The sequence below is a fragment of the Mesoplodon densirostris genome, chromosome 11 (assembly GCF_025265405.1).
Source record: "Mesoplodon densirostris isolate mMesDen1 chromosome 11, mMesDen1 primary haplotype, whole genome shotgun sequence".
Classification (NCBI taxonomy): domain Eukaryota; kingdom Metazoa; phylum Chordata; class Mammalia; order Artiodactyla; family Ziphiidae; genus Mesoplodon; species Mesoplodon densirostris.
In genome coordinates, this window is record NC_082671.1 from 64985816 (window position 1) to 64999026 (window position 13211).

General features: G+C 53.0%; 1 protein-coding gene across 1 annotated transcript in view; it reads right to left on the reverse strand.

Moving 5' to 3' along the window:
* ARHGAP8 (Rho GTPase activating protein 8) overlaps positions 1–6359 on the reverse strand; it is a 61541-nt gene extending 55182 nt beyond the window's left edge. The window contains 1 exon segment of the mRNA XM_060114206.1: positions 6276–6359. The gene's annotated coding sequence lies outside the window, so the exon portion shown is untranslated.
* Positions 6360–13211: the final 6852 nt, after the last annotated feature.

Here is a 13211-nt window from a genome sequence, read left to right on the forward strand (position 1 = left end):
GGAGGCAAAGTCAAGGCATGAGGGGCAGGGGCTGAGAAGGGGGCCGCCTGAGTTGGGATTCCAGAGTCTCCGGGTTGCACCCCATGAAGAGTAATTTTCACCCTTTTGTCTCAGCTATGTCACAAATGTATTTATACAGACCCCGCTACCCACTCTTTATCGCAAACACCATTGGGTCCCCGACACAGGCGGGAAGGCAGATGTAGATCATTTGTGAAGGTAGTGGGGCCAGAAGCCACTGGAACCTGGGCGTGACACCCTAAGGTGGCAGCAGCAAGGTCCAAATGACCTGTGACCTGCTACAGGACTTTGTCAGAGGCCTGCCCGCAAGTCCCAGGGACAGTGGGCACTCTGAAAAGACAACGGGGGGTCTGCAGAGAGACCTGTGGCTCTTGTAGACACCAACCTCGAGACTTGGGGCCGTTCCCCTCCCCAGCATCCCTGTGGCCCTGCCCACGGTACCCAGGTGCTCGCTCAGGTGTGCACCCCTCACCTGCACAGCCCTCCAGCTGCAAAGAGCTGACCCACCCCACCTCCCAGCCTGCCTGATTACCAAAGAGGAAGCCTATCTCCCCTCTCAAAGGTTTGCTGAGGAAGCCAAGTTGAGCCAATCAGCATACGGCAACTTTCCTGGCCACAGATATAGGGTCATTCAGGCCTCTGAGATATCAGGAAAAGCTTTCCAGGTGCTTCTGGGAAAGAAGATCACTTGCTGTCCTGAGAGGGCCACTGGAGGAGATTCTCTCCACACAGCTGTGTATAAAGATGAGGCCTGGAATGGCTGGAGCCAATGTGCTGCCACCCTGAAGATCCAGCAGCCCACAAGAAGGGCAGGAAATTGCTCAGCCTTGATCAAGCCATACCTGATCTCCATAGCATCCCCAGACCATTTCAGCTACATGGGCCAATATGGCCGCTTGGACTTTTGGGCTGGTTCAGAGCTGGGTTTTCTGTCTGTTACAGTCAAAAGTGTTAGGGTGCCCCCAGACCCCACACCTACCACAGGCTGGGAGAGGGGCTTCCTCCAAACTCTGGCAGCCCTCATCAGCCTACACCAGGTGTCCATGTGTCCTTCTTGACCCATCACCGTGTGTTCCCTGACAGCCGGGGCCATTTCTGACTCATGCTTGAGCCCCAGCACTCATCCAGCCCAGGACATGAAAGGAACTTGGGGTGTCTGTTGAACAAAAAGCAGGCAAAGTGTTCACAGCAGAGCCCAGCATTCAAAGCCTTCCTGGCCCATCTCACCAACACCCCCCCACCGCCCCAGGTCACTCCCACTGCCCACCTTGCTCGCTCCACTGTCTGCCATCCCAGGCTGCTCTGTCCCGGAAGAGGACGGACACAGCTGGGGGCTCTGCCATGATCTCCATCATCCATACTCAGACCTGTTGGGTGGGGGGACCCTGGGTCCTCTCCTCTCCTCCCTAAGGGATATTAAATCCCAGGCTCTCCACCCCCAAACCCAGATCTCAGGCCCAGACCTCTCCCCCAACTCTCAACTCAAATATCCCAACTACTTACTCCACACCTCCCATGACACCCTCTGAGTGCCAACAGCGTCCTGTAGTTCTTGGAATAAAATTCAAACCCCTACAAACACCTGAAAGACTCTTGTGGCCTGGCCCCGCCACCCTCAGGAACTCATCTCATACCACTCCACGCCACCTCATTGTCTCTGCTCCAGCCACAAAAGCCTCAGGGTTGCTCCTCAAACATGCCAAGCTGTTCCTGCCTCAGGGCCTTTGCACATGCGGTCCCCTCTAGCTGGAACACACAGCTCCTGAAGTGAGTAAGTGATCCCTATGGTTTCTATTACTACCATTGGCTCAAGTCCAATTCAATAATTCGGTCTGAATCCAAATCTACCTCCTCACTGGCCTCCTTGGAAAGCAAAGTGGTATCCACAGGGCCCCCATGAACCAACACTCCACCTTCAGATGCTTCTGTATAGAAAAATCTTGTTACAGTTTAGCTGGGTCAAATAAAGACTTGCCCCCGATGAAGCCAGAGAGAAAAACACCCCAAGTCCCCGGGGAAGGTCAGGCCACTTGTACTTTGCAGAGCCAGGGATCTGGTTCTGATCCCCTCTGTACCCGATCCACAGACCCCTCTGTACCTCGGCAGCGTTGGCCCCCAGCCCCTGCGCCAGCACTGTGAGCATGCAGCACAGATGAAGAGTCAGAGGAATGGGTTCCAGCCCATGTCCCCACCCCCCCACTCAAGATGCCTCCTTAGTGAGCCCGGTCCGTTCTTCTCAGACCCCACTCCCCCATCTGTGAAATGGGCACAAGCCCTGCTCTACCAGTGCCACAATGAGGATCAAATAAAGGGCAGGTGTGACATCATGCTGAACGATCCACCCTGGAGGCAAATGCATGGTAACGGTCACCAGGGCTGTGGAAGCCACGTACAGACCACTCTTAAAGAGGCCAGGCAATGGTCAGAAGAAAGATTAACCTTATTTGGATCCTGACAAAAAATAAAAGAAATGTTTATATTTGAGGCAATTGGGATTCTGAATACTAACTGGGTATTGGATATTAAGGAATTATTGTTCATTGTTTCAAGTGTGATAATAATATTGCGGTCATGTTATAAAAGTGGAGGCACCCCGCAGTATTTATGGAGCACAAGTATTAAAATAACACGGGAGCAGGGGGTAAGCGGCGGGGGAGGGGTGTGAGCTGGGGGAGGGGGGAGGGGAGAGCAGGTGGGGCTGAGCGCAAGCCAGGTTGGCTGCAGCGTGGTAGCGGCTGATGCTAGGATGTCTGCTTCCTTTTGAACATCTGAAATTCTCCATCACGGGAAAAACTTAAATAAATCCATCAGCCCTCCTACCTAATATGCAAGGTGTTATAACAGCACAGACCCGGGAGCTTTAGGGACACGGGTGGGAGCAGAGACCCTCACAGCTGCAGGGGCCTCAGAGGCCCCTAGAACTCGATGGAGATCGTGGCCCAGAGAGGAGGTGCTTTCCAGAAGTCCCACACATGCCCTGCTGGTCCACATCCCAACCACAGGCCATTTTTCTGTGGATGACAAATGCCCCAGCCCAGACAGCCTCCTGGCCACTGGTTTCCTTTGCTTGTTTTAATTTTATGACCAGGTGGGGGGAGGGAAGGGGCAGCTCCCAGAAGCTTCTGGACTCCTGACCTGCCAAATCAGTTCCTTCGATGGAACAGTCACAGGCTCCGACTGAAACAAACTTCTCATGCCCTCCTCTGTCCAAGGTCACTGAAGAAAGAACCGTTTGCCACACCCCCCACCCACCCCGGGGCAGGAAGAGATTCCACACAAGCTCTGTCCCCACACGTCTTCCCTGGTTGGGCGCAGGGATGGGGTGGGGGGGGAGGCGGGACGAGTACTGCTAAGTGTAAACACCTATAAAGGTGCCCTGCCCTGTTTTAGGCACTTTGCACACATTAACTCATTTGTTTCTTTCTCCCAGGAACCCTAGGAGGAGGTGATAACACTGCCCATATTTTACAGATGGGGAAGCCAAGGCATGGAGTAGCCAGCTCCTCTGGTTAGCAACTCACGGTCACATGGCCAGGATGGGGGTCGGGGTGTCAGGCTCCAGCACCAGCTGTTAACCAGTGCACTCTCTGACGGCACTGAACACCCATGTTATCCCCTCTGAGCTTCAGGACACCCTGCTGCTTGATGCCCATTTGAGAGGTGAGAAAACGAGGACCCAACTCAGCCTGGGACCCAGAAACCGGGACAGTGGCCAGATCCAGCTGCCAGCAGCTCTGGGAGCCTCCAGGCAGATGGCTGGGATGGGACCCTGCAGCTGAGCCCCACATGGACATCTCTGAGGTCATCCCCCTCCCTCAGTGCCGAGCCCAGAAAGGGACCCTCAAATGTACCCTGGGCGGCCCCGGAAGCCTCTGGATACATGTGGCACATCTTCCTTGAGCATCAATTTTAATCAAAGGATTGAGGGAAAAGTTAAGTAATTTATCTGAAAAGAAACTGAAAGCATCATTTTCATATCCCTAAGCTATTCTCACATAGATTTGAAGGGCAGTCACTGGCAGGCTTGGAACGTCTCCACCCAGGAGACAGACCTCAGGGCTCTGGGAGGTGGCTGGCCGGGTGGGGAGGGTGTGGACGCTGCAGCCACAGCACAGCAGGCCTGGCTCTCCATTCACTGGCCATGTGACCTCAGAAAGTCATCTAAACATCCCTGCCTCAGTCTCCTCATCTGTAAAAGGGGACAGTAACAGCCCCTGCCTCATGAGGCTGGTGTGAGTGAGGAATGAGGCAATCAAGTGGACAATTAGGGCCTGAGAGCCAATAGCAAAGGTGCCCGTGATGCTTTTGTGGAAGGATGGCCAAGGGCGGCCACTTTACACATCAGGAGGCTGAGTCCCCAAGAGGGAAAGTGACCTGCTCCAAAACTAGGTCTCTGACTCCCTCTGTGGTTCATTCTCCCCCTCCTGCTGCCTCTGTGCCTTGGTTTCCCCATCAGTAAAAGAGGGTAAAATCAGGGAATGGGTATGCACGCCAGGCACTTCTAAGGTGGCTGAGCTCTTGCTGGAAGCCACCATCCATGGCATGCCCACAACCGACTCAGCTGGAACTGGCTTGTTAGGGAGATGCCAAGATCCATGGGATGTTTAGTCAAGTTTCCAGACCTTAAAACATCTCGCTGCAGCACCCATCAACAGATGAGTGGATAAAGATGTAGCATATATACATAATGGAATATTACTAGCCATAAAAAAGCATCAAATATTGCCATTTGCAAAAATACAGATGGACGTGGAAGGTATTATGCTTTGTGAAGTAAGTCAGAGAAAGACAAGTACTTTTTCACTGATATGTGCAATCTAAAAATTAAACAAATGAATACAACAAACAAACAAACAAAACATCTCACTGAGGTTGCACTTCAGCGACTCAATGACATCAACCAAGTAAATTCCTACTGGCTCCACCTGACCACCTGTCAGGTACTCCACAGGTATTTCTACCCCCACCTCACATGTGACTTATCCCCAGCCAACTACAGTCCCCCAGCCTCTGTGTAACCTCAGTGTGCCACAACCTTCCCTGCCTATCTCTCACCCATCTTCCAACTCAACTGTCACTTCCTCCAGGAAGCCCTCCCTGACCTCCCACAAGCCCCTGACCTCCCACAAGCCCCTGGCTTCCCTCTGTCACACAGAGGCTAGACTTGGAGTCCTCCGTGGACAGGGGACTGGGGAGGTGGCTGTCCACAAGGACTAGCCTGGCTCAGGCCAATGCACTCTGTCTGTCTTCACCCCTCGGCCCCTGCCCTGCTGTTGGTTTGAGAAATGGTTTAACGTCACTGCATTAAAGGAGAAACTCACAAACAAGACCCTAAAACCACCAACAGAGACTGACCAAAGGATATTTACTCTTGAGTCTTAGATTTTGAGTTCTCATCAGGACAAATGTCAACACTGTGTTTCACCATCAATAAGCACCGCGTGCTTTGGAATCCACACAGCCTCCTCACAAAACCTCAAAGTCTGTGGCCTCCAGACAGCCAAGGCCAGGTCCCCACCCCGCCGACAAGGACTGAGGAACTCCTCCCCTCCCACCCTGCTTCCTTCTCCTGGTGCCTTAGCCTCCACTCTTCACACACCTGCCAGGCCCTGGGGAACCCCCAAGCCAGGGCTGTTGACAGTGGCGAGTGGCGCCGGGCCAAGGTTTGGGAAAAGTGAAAGCGTCCAGGGCCTCTCCCCTAAATGGCGATTTGGGAGGCTGATTTAAGTTTTGGGCATATTAAGTCTTGGGGGTCCATCCCCTGTGATGAGCGGGCCCGGCACCCCCAGCCGGAGCCTCTGAGTCTGAATCAGCGCAACAAATGCTCAGCCTCAGTTTTCTCATCTGTGAAGCGGAGCGACGCTTCCTGCCTCCCAAGTTGGAGCTGAGGGAACTGATGTGGACCCGGCCGGATCGGAGACCCTTAATTTGGGGAGGAAAATGGGGGAACGGTGAAAGTTTGGGTGAAGCGAGGGAGCAGGGAAGGAGGGGACCGGGGTTCAGGGAGGGTGCGGGGGAGCAGGACTGGAGGAGTGGGAGAGGAGCGCGCGCTCGTGCAAAACGGGGGTGGGGTAAGGTAGGGGTTGGGGTGTGGGAGGCACCGGGGTCCCCGCCCGTCTCCGCGCCGCGTCATGTGGCCCCGCCCCCCTCCCCGCCTCGGCTTGCCCGCCTGAGCAATGGGCCCAGCCCCAGAACCCGCGCTGCGTCCCAACCTGGTCCCAGGCGGGTTCCCTCCCGCGGACAATGGGCCTTACCTGACTACAGCTCCGCCGGTGCCTCACCTGGGCTCGGCTCAGCTTGCGACCCACCTGGCCCCGCCCCGGACGTGGCTTCCCTGCAGGCCCCGCCCCTCGCCCCGCCCCGCGCGCTACCCCGCCCGCGCTGTTTCCCTGGAGCACAGGACCTGAGTGGCCCAGAGACATTGTGGGCTATGCCTGCATTTCTGCGCATGGGCAAAGTCACTGTTCCAGCCCTGAGGCGGGGGTCATGTACTCAGGAAAGACCAGGCTGTGGCCCAGATACCCCAGAGGTGCCACTGACGTTCCGGGGCCCCAGGCAAGAAGATGACTGGTCCTCCGATAGGATCGCATTCCCACCCGGAGAGCCGCTCAGGAGGTGGCGTTCTAAGGGTGGATTTCTATCAGGCCCGGTGTCTGGCGCCCCCTTCTGGCTGCAGCTCTGTCTCCGCTGCCTCCTCCCCGTCTCCTCGGTTTCTGAAGGTCGGCGCCCCGGGACTGGGTCTGCACCTGCTTTCATTTACTCCCCAGCCTCCTGCTTTCAATACAGCCTATACCAGATGATTCCCAACTGATGTCTCCCGACTCCAGCCTCCTGCCTCTGACTGCCCACCTGACATCCCCACACGTCCACGTGGGCTCCTCTCCTGGGCTTCCCATTTGGTTCTCCACCAGCCCCTTCCAAACCCGTCGGGGCATCCTTGGCTCCTCTCATTCCCTCACACCCCATGCGTGGTGCCTGGATGAGCCCCAATAGCTTTTCCTTCAAACATGTCACAGTGCCACCACTTCTGTCCACCCACACTGGCCCAAGTGGTCCAGGCCACCAGCATCTCTCACGTGGCTCAGTGCAGCAGCCTCCTAATGCATCTCCTGGCTTCTGCCCTTGCCCCTTTCCATCTGGGTTAACACAGCAGCCAGGGGGAGCCTTTCATGAGATTCTGCCCTGCTCCTGTTCAAGTGTCCCTCCCCCTCCTGCTCTTGGGGGAGGGGGCTGGCGCTAGCAGCTGCACAATCCCAGGCTGCCTTGCGTGGAAGGTGGCACGGCTGCTGTCAGCTCTGGGGTCACGTGTGGTGGGCTCTGTGGTCCCCAGTGGCCTGTGTACAGCAGCCAAAACAATCAGGTGTGTTGACCCCTCTCCATTTCTAGAGGGGGGATCTGATTGCAGAGGCCAGCTGGCATAATAGCACACGCTGCTACAGTGACTGGTTCCGGTTCCAGAAGTCACTGGGCCTAAGCCAATGACGCAGGCCTTCGTTGGGCCACAGTGAGCAGTTCAGGACGCTCCAGTTGGTGGGAGGAGCTGGACTTTGCCTGGAAGTTTGGGGAAGAACAAATCCTGCTCTGTCCTTTCCTCTCCCCCAACTTAGATGCAAAGCTTAGTGCACTGGGAATAGCAAGAAGCCATCCTGTGACCACAAAGGGATCTAGGCTTAGGACAAAACAGAGATGGCAAGGAACTGGGTCCTTGGTGACCTTGCAGAGCCCCTGGATCAAACCCACCCTGGGGCCCACACTTCCTCCAGACTTTCTCATTAAATACACCAATAAATTCTCTTATTGTTTGAACTAGTTTGAATTTTCTATTTCTTACAACCAAAATGCCCTCTGATAAAATATCTTTATACCTTTTAGCCAAATTGCGAAGAGTTTCTCTCCTGACAGGATTAGCAGAAAAAAAAAACCCCAGGGAAGCCCTGAATGGCTGAGCCCAAGACACATGACCGTTCCAGGGATAGGAAGGGAGTTAGACAGACCAAAACTTTATCCTCCCCAAAGTCAAGACAGTCAGCTTCAAGCCAGTTGTGCTAATGGTAGCCATGAACCATGAGGCCGTTTTCTCGCTGCAGTATCTCCAGTGTCTAGCCCTGCGTCTGGCACATGGTAGACACTATCCCCAATCAGTATGAATGAATGAATGACCACTGTTTCTCTCTACCGTCACTCAAGCAGCTGCCTTTTTCTGTGCAAAGAATTTGTAACCATCCTAGCTCGTGGGCCTGTTCACCTCACACAGCACACTTGCATGTTATTATTTGTACATTCCTTGCTCCCAAAGGACTTTGGTGGTGAGAAAGCAGAAGCATCTATGGTGCTGCCTGACCTTTAAGTCTCATGCATACCGGAGCCCCTGGATGGATCAGGAAGGGGGCCTATTTCTGGGTCGAAACCCTCCTTACCTCTCAAAACTTGACAAGGAAATCGAGAGGACGCCTAATGCCAGGGACTCACACTTGATGGGTTTTGTCTAGTGCTTTGCGCTGGTTTCTCTTTTCCTTTTGTGGAATGTAAACGCCTTTTATTATCAATGTCAGATCGGTCTCATGAAAGCGGGACAATTTGCAGGTTTTCTGGTTCAAAAAGAGACTTTGAACAGAAGTAAGAGAAAACACCCCCCAGCTGGTCTACGGCTGGCAGTGTAGTTTCATGGTATTAAGACTTGTCAGGGGGAATGCCGCCCTCCTCGTATCTGTGTTTTGTGAAAATCTCATACAAATTCCACTACCATAGCTTAGTGATTTTAAATATATACAATAAAGCAATCATACAGAATGATTGTCAGGAAAAGAATGCAGGTGTATCCTGCTTTTCATAATAAAAGGAAAAAGAAGTAGAAAGAAACTGTGAGACCCAGGCCAGCTCTCTTTTTGGTTCTGTTTTTCCCCAAGAACGTCTAATCAATAACCCACCAGTTAGTCATTTCCTTTTGTAGCTATAACAATAACTCCTTGCATTTCAAATGCTTTGCGATAGAAAAGAAAGAATAATAATGCAAAATGAAGGAATTACATCTGAATGGTATTATTCTCAGCTTTATTAAATTTGCTCTCAGTACAAATGTTTATGAAGTCGGAGAGCTGCTTCTCCCCCAAGCAGCAAATTCCACATCAATAAGCAGTGGGGGATGGGAGCTTGAAGGAAGGAGGAAAGAAAGACCCCTGGTCCCTGGTCTTGGGCTTCTCACTTGTTTTTTTCCAAATTAACTCTCCCTGCCAGCTGCTTGAGCCAAGACGTGGTCTGCTTTGAACCTTATTAAAACCATGAAACCAAAATAGGTTGAGCCAAAAGGCATCTGGGAGATCGTGTTCCAACCCTCCCCCTTAAGGGCGCAGACCAGCGAGGTAAGGGGTTTTCTCTGCTGCTGTGTAGCCAAGCCAGGAACCCCAGCCAGGTTTCCCGACTCCCTGCCCTCCTATCATGTTCCCTGGTCCAAGTTTTAGAGCAAATGCATTTGGTTGTTAGCATTGACTGCAAACTGAGTACAACCCATATGCACACTCCACGATGTCTTCTGTGATTGCTTGGACCTAATTGTTGAAACTCTTTTGATTTGAAACTGAGGTGACATTCTTGATGCCTTTTTGACATCAGGCTGGAACGCTGGTTGTGTCCTCTGACACCGTGCACCTTTCAAATGCCCTTGCTGTATTGGGATTCCCTGTCTTACCAGTCTCTCCACCCGAGGTGGCCAGACCATGGGTTTACCCAGAGTCCTTTGCAGCGAGGACCCAGACATTGACTAGGCTCCACCGTTGTGACCTACACCATAAGAGAAGAGGTGGCCCTGCAATTTATTATGGGAAGGGACAGCCTCGGATGTTCAGCTGGGGGGCGGGGCGGGACACTGCAGTGGGTACAAGTTTAAATACCTGGGACGTGATTGCTATTGATGCTGGTGACAGTTGTGGGTTTGGTCCAGTACAACTGGAGCATCCCTGTGTGGTAGAAGCATCTCTGAGTGGTGGGAGCATCTCTGTGCCATAGCATCCTCTCCGGGCAATGGGAGTATCTCTGTGGGGTGTGAGTATCCCTGTGCAGTGGCGCAGTAGTGGCAGTTTCCCCACCAGGCCTGTCATAAGCGATGGTTTGAGGCATTGTTCCTGGAAGGTAAGCCTCAAGCTTGGCTCTCCCACCTCCTGACAACTCTAGGAACTCCCAACATCCTTTAATAAACTCCTTCTCTGGGTAATCAGCCAGAATCTGCTGCCATTGCTTGCAAATAAGAGCCCTGCCTTATCCTGCATCCTCCTATTTCATGCTACAAACACAGGCTGACATAAATCCCCATAGTGAAAAGAGAAATGCCACCATTCTTCTTGTGATGATGTCGATGATGCTTTACATTTTTATAGCTTTCTACAGTCTGTTAAAGCAGTTCTGAGTTTTCTGCAAACACATCTGTCAATGAGGAGAAGGGTTCTTGGGTGAAACCATCAGTTTATTAAGTCATTATCACCTTCAGGTCAAAATCCATTAAGTGCTTGTCGGGCCCCATATATTGTCATCTGCACAGAGCTTCTTAATCAAGGACACTTGGTATCTCAGGGTTTGTGATCTTACAGTCCCTGCTCTGCGTGTGTCCATGGCGTACAGACAAGCAGAGAAATATCACCGGTCACAGAATATTACATCTGGAAAGATCCTCACTATGGATGAGGAATCTGAGAATGAGTGACTGGCCCAATATTACACAGCAAGATAGTGACCAATTCAGGATCAGAACCCCGGGTCCTGGCTCTGCCCACGAGGGGTATGCAGCACACATAAATAAATAAAATGCCACATCCCAGTATCAGCCTTCTCTCCATCCACAGATGACCTTCTTCTAGAGTGTTTGGGAAAGAGGAGTGTATCAGTTAGTCATGCCAGGTTATGCTGCAGCAACAAATATCCCCCGTCTCATGGGCTTACACCAAATTAGGCCTACTTCTCATGCACGCTGCCTGTCCACAGCCCCCTGGGACCCGGCCTGCTGGAGCAGCCCCATCTGGATAATGCCAATCACCACACAGAGAAAAGGAGAGCTCTGGAGGGTGTCTGCCTGGCAATGAAAAGATCCAGCGCCAAAGGGGCCCTCTGCTCAGAAGTCGCTGGCCAGAGCTGGTCACAGCACCCCAGCCAGCCCCAAGGGGACCAGGAAGTGTGGGCCTTCTGTGTGCTCGGGAAGCAGGGAGCGGAAGACCATTGTGATTTTAGGGACTTGAGTCTGTGCCCGTTGCATCCCTGGCACATGCTCCTCTGCCCAGCAGCCTCCCCCCCACTTCTCCCAGCATCCCCAAGAGTACTGCCCACTTCACTGCTGGACACGCCTGAGCTTTGGGAACACGATTCCCTGCTGGAATGCTGCTGCCCTCCACTCGGGCCCTTGCAGAGGGGCCCACACGGGCCGTCCACGCTCCCCAAGGCAAGCGCTGCAGAACTGCAAGGAGAAAGGGAATTCTCCATTCCCCCTCCCTCCCTTTCTTCCTTTCGTTCTTGTGTGTGTGCAAGCGTGCGTGTTTTAATGTGGTAAAATACATGTAACATAACATTTACTGTCATAACACATCTAAGTCTACAGTGAGTGTTGTTAAGCACACTGACATTGCAAAACGGAAACTCGGGACTTCCCTGGCTGACCAGTGGTTGAGGCTCCGCACTTCCAATGCAGGGGATGCGGGTTCGATCCCTGGTCAGGGAACCAGGATCCCACATGCCGTGTGGTGTGCCCCCCCACCCCCCGCCAAAAAGAGTTTTAAAACAAGAAAACTGAAACCCTGTCCCCATAAACACTGACTCCCCCTCCCCCTGGCCCCCACCATCTACTTTCTTTCTTGATGAACTTGACCCCTCTAGGTGTCTCACGTAAGTGGAATCCTACAATATTTGTCCTTTTGTGACTGGCTTGTTTCACTTAGAAAGGTTCATCCTCGGTGTAGCCCATGTCAGAATTTCCTTCCTTTTTAAAGGCTGAGTCATATTTCATTGAACGGATGGACCACATTTTGTTTATCCATCATCCACTGAGGGACACCTTCCCCTCCTGCAGCTATACATAGTTTTCATTGCTGTCCCATCACATCAAGGACTGTGTTCCCAAGAATATAGGTCCTGGGGACACATACACACACACACACACACCCCAACAGCCAATTTCCCTTCCTCCCCGCCCCCACAACCCAGCAGGAGTTCTGGACTCTACCAGAAATGTTCCTGGAACCAGCTATCCCTTGAGACTGTGGGCCTCTAGGGTGGTGGGCAGGGAGCCTGTATCCTGTGTGCCCTTTACTCCCTGAAGGGCTGAGTCCAGCTCCTCTGGTGGGGAGAGGAGGCCAGCAGACACTGAAGGGCTTACAAGGCCCCAGCGGAGGGGAGTGTGGAGTCCCTCCTGCCCATAGGTGGGCGGCAGGGTCTGGAGTGCAGCGCTCAGACTCCCCACTGCCTGGGGCAAAAACTTGGCAAAAGCGACAGCTTTGTGCTCGTTAACTGACCTCGGAGTGGCCGTCAGCCTCTCTGCGGCAAATCGGCTTGTCACCAGCAGAAGTGGGGACTGTGCTGACGTTACACCCAGCGGTTGCTGGTTCCACTCATCACCACCCCGACCCCGGTCAGCAGGTGACCTGCAGGAGATCTGTTTACTGATGAGTTAATAAGGTATCACCAGTCACACATTTTAAAGAGACCTTCAAGGTTGTACGCCAGCATAGCTGGTTTCCTCGTCATCCTATGCATTTTATTGTGAAAACACTATTCTAAGACTGTTCCTGGGCTTCCCAGGACGCCCGAAGGAGATACACAGGGCAGGTCAAGACCGCCTGAGGTGGAGGATGGCCCCCACTCAGTGCTGACGGGGAGTCCCCAGATGTACTTTTTTAATAAAATCTTTTTCACTTCCCCCAGATCTCTTGGACGTGCAGCTCTCTGTGGCCCCTTGTACCCCCTTCACCGTGAGCACATCCTCTCCACAGCGAGCACCCCTGCTGCAGGTTGCTGGACGGACGGGACAGACATCCTACTCTGACTACAAGGGATGTTCCGCAATCTGCTTTTTGGCTGTTTTGCCTGAAGTGCTGTTGACTTTATTTAGTGGGACCTTCCATTTCAGATGCCTTCGGAACAGCCGCCTCAGAACCCGAGCACAGCCAGCACAGCTCACAGCACGCAGACCCCCAGCATCTGGCTGAAATGCAGAT